The following is a 6,245-nucleotide window of genomic DNA, read 5'->3' on the forward strand; positions in this document are numbered from 1 at the left end:
TGGGGGGCAGCGCCCCTGGGGGGGGGTGAGACAATGCAGCCTGACACAGATGCTTCTTTTTCCATCAAACAATTATCTGTTTGTCTTAATACGCAAGGCTACATTCCGTTAACGCTCTAGGAGTGGGTTTAAATGAACGCTATTAAGGAGTGCGGGGGACGGAGCCCAAGGCTGCGCCCAGATCACAGAGGGGGTTTTCAGGGGAGCAGAACTGAGGAAACACAGCTTTACCCCCATGTGGGAATCCCGTAGGCTGAGGGCTGGAGAGCCTTTCCAGCGTGGTGGAGGGAGGCAGGTAGGGGCTGGTTTCAAGTCACTTTTCTCTGGGGAACGCTCTGTGACTTCCAGCAAGGAAGGGGACCCACCTGTCCTGGTGTAGCTGAGAGTTTCTTGCCCATTTTGACACTGAAAGTCCTTTGTCCTGGGAACCCTGTTAGTCCTAGACAAACCCTACAACAGGCTCAAACAAGTTGCTTCGCACCCACCTTGGGTATCTGAATTTCCCTAAGCCCCCTCTCCCAATGGCAACTCCCCTTTCCTTGGGGGCTTCCTCTGTCCTGGCAGAAACATCACCGTGTCCCCACTTCCTACAGGGACCCCTTGGCGGGGCTGTTCCCAGGAGACCAGAGAGTGTTTGTTGGGGAAATCAGGGTCCATCCCCGGACCCCCCCCCATAAGCCATACACCTGCCAGGAACAGTGAGGTCCTTTGCTGCCAACCAGGGAGTTATATCTGGTGGGAAGTGGTTTTTTTGTTTGTTTTTAATAATATTTTTATTTGAGGTAAAATATATGACACATGAAACTTACCATCTTACCTCTTTTTAAGTGTATAGTTTGTTAGCATTAAGTACATTCACACTGCTGTGTCTCCAGAGCTCTTATTGTCATGCAAAACAGAAACAGCTGCCCCATTCGCACCACACACCTGGCACCCACTGTTGTACTTTCTGTCTGTGAATCTGACTCCTCTAGGGACCTCAGGCCAGTGGAATCATGCACTATTTGTCTTTTTGGTGACTGGCTTGTCTCACCGAGCGTTCTGTCCTCCAGGTTCACCCATGTTGCAGGTTTTAGGGCTGAATGATATCCCACCGTGTGGATACACCGCACTTGGTTTATCTATCACGCCTCTACGGATGCTTGCGTTGTTCCCACTGGGAAGGTTTTCTTTTTCTTTTTTTAAATTTATTTGAGAGAGAGAGAGAGAGAGAAGGAAGTACCTACATAAGTGAGGGGGGGTGGGCAGCAGAGGGAGAGGAAGAGGGAGAAGTAGGCTCCCCACTGAGCACGGAACCCCGCACGGGACTCCATCCCAAGGACCCTGAGATCATGACCTGAGCAGAAACCAAGAGTCGGACACGTAGCCGACTGAGTCACCCAGGTGCCCCTGTTTTGCTTTGTTTTGTTTTGTTTTTTGAAGCTCTTAAGGCAGGGAGCGAAGGGAAAAACCAGGAGATCGTACTGAGGAGCTGAGCTGAGATGGACAGGGATAGCCGGGGTCAGGTGCTGTTGAGTCCTGCTGGAAAGAGGAAAGGAGGAATAATTCAGGCTCAGGGAGCCCAGGAAGGAATAGGAAGGAAGGAAAGCAGCCAAGAGGGCTGTGCATCCACCCCTTTTGAAGGTGGTCGTTGATTCCCTGAAATAAATTCTTGGAACAATCACCGTTAAAGCAGGCACACTAATGAGTAAGGGGCACTTTCTACAGGCCAGGCCCCGTCGGAGGGGGTGACATGTGTCACCCTGTTCTTGCAGTGGTTCTGTAAACTGTATTGTTATCCCCATCCACAGGCAAGGAGACTGAGGCACAGATATGTCACTGGTCCATGAAATTTGGGCTGAAAAGGAAAAGATACCTAGAAGTACTGGAGACCGGGGCAGGGGATGGGGTGATTTCAGGCTTTGAATCCGTGTCAGAAACATCTGTGGGGCTTTGCTGACTTCTGTGTGCTCTCAGACCACCCAGAGGATCTGATTCCAGTGGGGCACTGGAGGCTGGGGCCCCCTAAGAAACCGGCTGGACACAACGTTCTCAGAGAAAGGGCAGACCAAGCGCTCACCATGGGCTGCCTCATGTGTTCAATGTCTCGAGAATACTTCAGAAATGGTCTTTCCTTCTCAAAACCTATTGCTAAGGATCAGACATTGTGCTAGGTATTTGGAGAGCTCGCTGGGTGGTCAGCATCACGTATGGCTTCTGCCCCGAGTCTGGGGCGGGGTCGCAGGATGGGGTCTTTGGCTGTGCAACATGGCCCCCAATCCCTGCTTTGTAGGGTCCCGTGAAATGTCCCCGGGGCGGCTGAGGCATCACAGCGGTCTTGGGGTGGCAAGTGTCATTTCCATGGTAACCCTACACCAGCCAAGCTCCTGTGACTCTCAGATTTTCCCAGCCCTGTGACTCAATGGCCAAGCCCACGTTGTCCCTAGGTCTTTACCTTTCACAGTTGAACTTGAAAGTGGCCCCATTCTAACCTCGTTGTCTATGAAAAGAACACTAACCCCCTGGGACCCAGCCAGGGGACAAGTTTTTATGGCGTTTCTTTCTTGTGTTGGCAGAAGCGGTCTTTGGAGGATTCTGAGACAGCCGGAGGTGGGAATGGACTTAATGTTAACAAACAACTTTTTTTTTTTTCTTTTTAATAAGTAACACATTCGTGCTAGTCAGTTTCGGAAATACAGATAATTAGAAAGAAAAAATCAACACCATCCTAGCCTACCTCCCAGACATGACCAGAGGACTTTGGGGTCTCTTGCTGGACCTGAATCGTGAGCCCGTGAGCGGGCCTGCAGCTCGACGTTTCAGCTTCGTGATGGTGGTTTTGACCCAAAAGTCTTGGCAGCTGTTCCTGGTTTGGGGGCCTAAGGAGAAGGGAGGTGTGATGGGAACGAGATTCTGTTTTTGTTTCTGATTTTGAGAACTTGGATAAAGCTGGAATTCCAATCAGATTCATGAACAGTGTTAGAAGGAGTCCCCAAAAGCAGACTTAATCTGTCCCCTACCCCAAAGGGGCTAGTTGTCATTTTTGATATTTTTCAAGAGTACAAACTCTTGTTTTCCAGGAAATTGACATTCTGGCAGTCAAACTGTGAATGTTTTAATGTGTTTTTTTTTTCAATATTAATTTTCATTTCTTTTACAACATGGTTTCTCAATCTTGGCCCTCTTGACGTGGGCCAGAGAGTTCTTTGCTCTGGGGTTGTCCGCAGCGCTACAGGTTGTCCAGCGGGATCCCTGGCCCCCACCCATGAGACGTCAACAGAAATCTCTGGCACCCCAACCACAACCAAAAATCGTCTTCGGAAGAGTGTCCCTGGGGAACAAAATCTCTAGCCATAGAGAAACCAAACCACTGTTCTAGAAAGTTCTCAGAAGCAGCACTCTTTTAACTCCCAAGCATCCACAGAGCCTGAACTAGAGTTTATTATACAGAATTCTATGTCATGCTGTTTTTTGAAGATTCCTACTTAAGAAAATAGTTAATAAAGGAAGAGGGTTGGAATTAATACTATAACTAATGCTACATTCCATGTGGTTGGGGTCTGTGTGTCCATACTGACATTTTAATGCCCATTGCATTTAATTACAATTAGCATTGCATTACATCTGTTCTTATGTTACTAATTTTATTTAATAAAATAGGGGGCTTTCAGGAAATTTCAGCCTTTTCTTCTTCTTCTTCTTTTTTTTTTTTTTTTAACAACCAGTTTCCTGACTGAGGGATTCTATTCTATGTCAGATACAAAGAGAGCTTTCCCAACAGACTCGAAAAACGGTTGTTGATGAACAGAGAAAAAGCTCTCGACGAATTGCCCCAGCATGTCCCAAATAAGGAGACCCCGCAGAGAACAATGGATGCCTTTGAGATGATTCAGAACTAGGTATTTTATTCATTGGACGGCCAACTGATTTTTATGAAAGTATGCCGTGTGCGGAGAGTTTATAGTGGGACAATTTCTAATTTCCTACAAATGGAGAGGTGACCTTGGAAGAACGAGGAAGTTTTTTGTTCCCAGACTTGTCTGGGAGCATCCATAAATGAGGGCACACTTAACACAATTGGACAAATAAGATTTATCTTGCAGAATCTCACGTGGTCAAACGCAATAAGCCATTTTGTGAAAAAGCCGACTTTAGTACATTGTGTGTGTGTGCGCACACATGCTCACATGTACAAACCAGAGGCATGGGCTATTTCATTGATTATTTCCTGTTTTTCTCCAGAAGCAAAGCTGAGGTGAGGATTCACAGACTTTCTTTGACTGTGTCACCATAGGAATCAACACACCTACCTTGAAAGAGGAAGGAAAGAATGAACGCATTACCTTCCTTCTCCAAGGACGTAAGTCACTTATAAAAATAGCACGTATCTTCTTGTGTGTATCTTACAGAGTGCTGGAAAGTATATAAAAGTTGGGACCCAAGACGATTACTATGAAAAAGTTGGTATATTTCCTCCTAGATTCTTATTTTTGCTTTGTGTGTAGATATACATTTTTAACCCAGTGAAGACCTTACTTTTTCAGAATTTTCAGTTCCATTGGACTGGTATATCCAGGACCTTTTCCTCAGAAAATACAATTTGTAAGGAATAATCACACCCAGAGACTGAGGCACACCAAAAAGGCTGCCATGGATGGCTGTGCAAGTTGTGTAATGCGGAAGCTTAGGAGTTGGGATGTAAGTGGTCATGCCTGAAAGGAGGTGCTGCTAATTTTAGACACTTTTTAAAAAAAGATTTTATTTATTATTTGACAGACAGAGATCACAAGTAGGCAGAAAGTCAGGCAGAGACAGAGGGGGAAGCAGGCTCCCCGCCCAGCAGAGAGACCCTGAGATCATGACCTGAGCCAAAGGCAGAGGCTTAACCCACTGAGCCACCCAGGTGCCCCTAGACACTTTCTGAAGCATACTGTTTGCTCCCAGGGGGTATAAGAGCAGGACTGACTGCTAAAAGGAACTTTGAGAGCAATGAAATATTCTAAATGGGTTTGGGGAGGTCTCTGCACTATCATCCAAACGTACTAAACCTCACTGAACCACATACCTACAATAGATGATTTTCTTGGTATCTTAATGATACCACAATAAAACTTTTTTATAATCAAGAGTGGGGGCATGGAGGGTGGGCACTACTGTTATTCCCATTTCACAGACTGGAATGCCAAGGCTCAGAGAGGGTCTGTCACCTCCTTAAGGTCAGTCACCTCCCTGCCATGGGGCCAGTAGCCACTCAGCTGTGACCTGCTGTCACTCTGGAGCGGGTCCTTCACAGTCTGCAGGTCCAGAGACCTGACATTTGGGGCAGCCCCTCCCGGCTTCCTGTCCTCTGAGTCTGTTGTCTGCCAGTCAGTCCGTTTCTGCTCTGCTTCCCAGCCTGGGTGGCAGACACCCAAGCTGACAGGATGGTTGAGCAATGGAAAAGCAGGGGGGAGCCCCGCCCGCTGCCCTTGATCTAAAACAGCGTGAGGAGGGCCGCCGAGCACCAAGAGCGCAACCCCCGTCGGTCGCGCCTCTCCCCACCGTGCATCTTGGATGAGCTTGATTTATGGCCTGTGTTTGAAGGGATCCAAAACAATGCAGAGCTTCTGGTGGCCTGTCTGAAAACATGCTCACACACAGTCACCAAACCCAACTCTGAATCACCCTCCAGAGCCGAGAGGGATCTTCAAAGTCCCGTCTTCTGGGTTTCCAGCAAGACACGATTGTGGGCTGGGTTGGGAACGAGTGCGGAAAAATTGACTGATTGTTATTTTCAAATGTGGCAATGGTTTTGAGGACAGTTTCATCATAAAGAGCCCCCTTTGTATTTTTATTTTCATTGTGTTGTCATTCCATGGGGGCTCATGGGAAGTCGGGCTTCTGACACCCTCAGGAGATGCTGTGAGAACCCGGGCTTGCAGATGGATGGTCGCTGGTCTGGGGCCATATCCCGTCGGCGGTGGAGGGCTTGCAGAGGGCAGGGGTGGGAAGCGGCTGCTAGGGGATCAGGAGCAAGCATGGTGGTTAGGCCCCTCCCGCCGCCCAGCCTGCTCCCTCCCCTCCCTCCCAGGTATGACAACCAATCCTTCGATCTCCTGGTTCTCACGTAGTGGGGTCAAAGGGTTAAACCACCTGTGGTACAGCCAGATGCTGGAGTAATTCAGCAAAAAGAAATGAGCTAGCAGGCCATGGCGAGGGACCTTGAGTGTTTATGGACTCCAACTATAGGGCATTTTGGAAAAGGCAAAATACAGAGACAGTGAGGC

This window comes from Mustela nigripes, chromosome 7 (genome assembly GCF_022355385.1).
Source record: "Mustela nigripes isolate SB6536 chromosome 7, MUSNIG.SB6536, whole genome shotgun sequence".
Taxonomy (NCBI): Eukaryota; Metazoa; Chordata; class Mammalia; order Carnivora; family Mustelidae; genus Mustela; species Mustela nigripes.